This window comes from Phyllostomus hastatus, unplaced genomic scaffold (genome assembly GCF_019186645.2).
Source record: "Phyllostomus hastatus isolate PE091 unplaced genomic scaffold, TTU_PhHast_1.1 phas_contig_64, whole genome shotgun sequence".
In the NCBI taxonomy this organism is placed as follows: Eukaryota; Metazoa; Chordata; class Mammalia; order Chiroptera; family Phyllostomidae; genus Phyllostomus; species Phyllostomus hastatus.
In genome coordinates, this window is record NW_025333928.1 from 11,622,793 (window position 1) to 11,625,674 (window position 2,882).

Below are 2,882 nucleotides of genomic sequence, written 5' to 3' on the forward strand. Positions count from 1 at the left end.
TCTTGCTGGCCCTTGCTTGGGTATTCTCAGGGGGCTAAGAATCTTTGTGGGTTGTCTGAGAAGTTCCCTCTAAGGTGGAAAGCAGTCCTATGGGGACAGCAGTGCATTCGGCGCATCTGCAGACGTGCACATAAGGGCTGGATTCCCCTAGAAGTTCATTCAGACTCCGCAGATCTCAAAAGGAACACGGGAAATTGTGCCTCTCAGGCCAGCAGGGCCCAGGGCGGTCAGCCTCCCGTTAATGTGAAGCTGGCCAAGATAAGAATCATTTGATACTTCTAAAGTTAGTCTTTTGTGTACACAATTAGAAAAAAGCCAGCTATCAAATTAGGCAGGATGACTGGAAAACAGGTTTAATTGGTCTCTCAAAGCTGTATCCTTGAAAGAGGATCGAGATACAGGGATCAAGCCGCACTGCTCTTTAGATTTCAGCCCAGTTCTCGGAGGTGTGAACATGGTTGTCCTTGTTTTAGAAGGGGAAAGTCACTTGGAACTTGACTTGCCAAGGACAGGTTCGAATTGTAAATGCCTCCAAGACAAAATCTGGATCCAACTGTTCTGTTTGTGTCTGCCTGTGTATGTCTTAGTGTATGTTGTCAATGTGACATCATTTTCTACCTCTGGATGGTATTGTTAAAATTAATTTAAAGGCAAGCACTTGTAAGGGGTGATTATTCTAACATTCTCAGAAATATAGAAACTAACTCAAATGCTTTTCAAGTTCACGTGATCTAGGATTAATCTTTAGTAAACAAAAGCTAGCTTAAGTTTGTTGGTTTAAATAAAACAGACATACCTTTATTTTGCCTGGCTTTTACAAAAATAGCCCAATGTTAATATAACTGACTTTCTTGACTCTAGAACATGTTTTAGAGGCGTGAAATGTCCCCATAAACCTGTCAAGCTAAAGAATGCTGATTATTTCTTGGTTTTCATTAGACTTAGAGGCTTTAAGGGCTGCAGTCTCAGTGGAGGTAGGAATACTGCAGTGTTTCCGAAGAGCCCCTGGAATGCCTCAAAAGCTTTGTTCTATAAGCATTCTAAAGTAAGTAATGAAAAACTTCTGGGGTGTGTGGGGTAGGTACACAGTGGTTGTAAATTAAAGAAGTCAAGGCTGTAGGAAACTCAGACTCCTGCTTCATTCCTCCAGGCTCCCTGGCATCATTACAGTGCATTAAGCTGGACTTAGATGAGAACTTATGAGCTGACATTATTTATTGATTGATTGATTGATAATCCTCACCCAAGGATATGTATATTGATTTTAGAGAGAGGAAGAGAGAAAGAAAAAGAGAAGCCATCGATGTGACAGAGAACTATCATTTGGTTGCTTTCTGTACGCACCTCAACCTGGAACAAACCCGCAACCTAGGAATGTGCCCTGACTGGGAACTGAACCCGCAGCCTTTTGGTGTACAGGACAATGTTCCAATCAGCTAAACCACCCAGCCAGGGCTAAGCTGATGTTATTTAAAGGAGACACCTTACACTACTGCCAAGGTTTGGTAGAGTCAGTTGAAGAAAATGCCAAATTGGTAACCACTGCCTTTCACAACAAGTTCCCAGGAGAGAAAGACTTTAAAGATCATTGACTGACACCCAGAGATTTTATTTATTGGGAAGAACATCAAATAAAAAACACTCTCCAACTTCATTGGAAGGGACCTTATTAGGCACCTCATCTTGAGTGGATATCTGCTCTTGTCCATGGACATCGGACTCCTAGAGGACAAGAAGCTGCTGACGTTAGAGGTAAATAGCTGTCTCAAGATGTCGACAAGGCTGGTATACCTATGGGTTGGTGCTAAACTGAGAGTCCATTTTCATTTGCTTGTTTTGTCTACTGGAAAATAATATCAAGTAGGGGTTTTGTAACCAAAAAGGTTGGTTTTATTTGGGAAAAAGAAAAAGTTGCGGAACTTCTGGTCAAGATGGCGGCTAGGCAGACGTGGCTTGCCTCTTCGCACAACCGCATCAAAATTACAACTAAAATATAGAACAACCACCACAGATCGAGTTTAATGGAAGTCTGATGACTACAGAATTAAAGCAAACATACTCATCCAGGCTAGTAGGAGGGGTGCAGATGCAGAACAGGCTGATCCCTCACCCACATGTGGTGGACAAAAATTTGGGAGGGATATCTCAGGAGTGAGAAGTCCCAGCCCTCCATGAAACCCTCAGCCCAGGGTTCCAGTGCCAGGGAGGTAAGTCCCCACAACCTCTGGTTGCAAAAACCAGTGGGGCTTGAGTGAGTGGAAGAAACTTCTGGGGCCTCAGCAGTTCTTCCTAAAGAACCCACACCTGGACTCACCTTCTCAGACTCACTCCCTCTGAGCTCCAGCACCGGGGTGGCAGCTTGAATGGCACCAGTGACATACAGGGAGAAACTGCAGTGTCTGGCATCAAGGTGAGCAGAGGTCATTGTCTCTTTTCTAAACCTTCCCCTCACAGAGCTGGAAAACTCGTACTATATCTGAGACTACATCAACTTGGCTAACATTGTTTGACCCCCCTTAGAGATCCCCAGAGACTCTGCTCCATCCAACTTACAGGCCCACCCAAGCTGCTTTTCCATATAAATGGCTGGTCTTGGTTTATGCTTCACAACTTCTTAAATCCTATCAAATAAGCAACAGCTGGCCTCAGTGCGCCTCAAGCCCAGCACTACCAGGAGCCAGCCTAGATTCACAGCTTGGCTTTGCCTGGGAAACTATAAGCCCAGCATATGTAGTAGCCTTCTCAGATTGCTTTATAGCTCAGGCAGGGGAACCCTGGGAAAAACACAGGTGGGAGTGACCTTGGCCTGCACCACCTGGGAAACCCCAGGGCCTGTGCACCCAGTGGACAGCTGTAGACCATGCTGGAGCACCACCACCCTG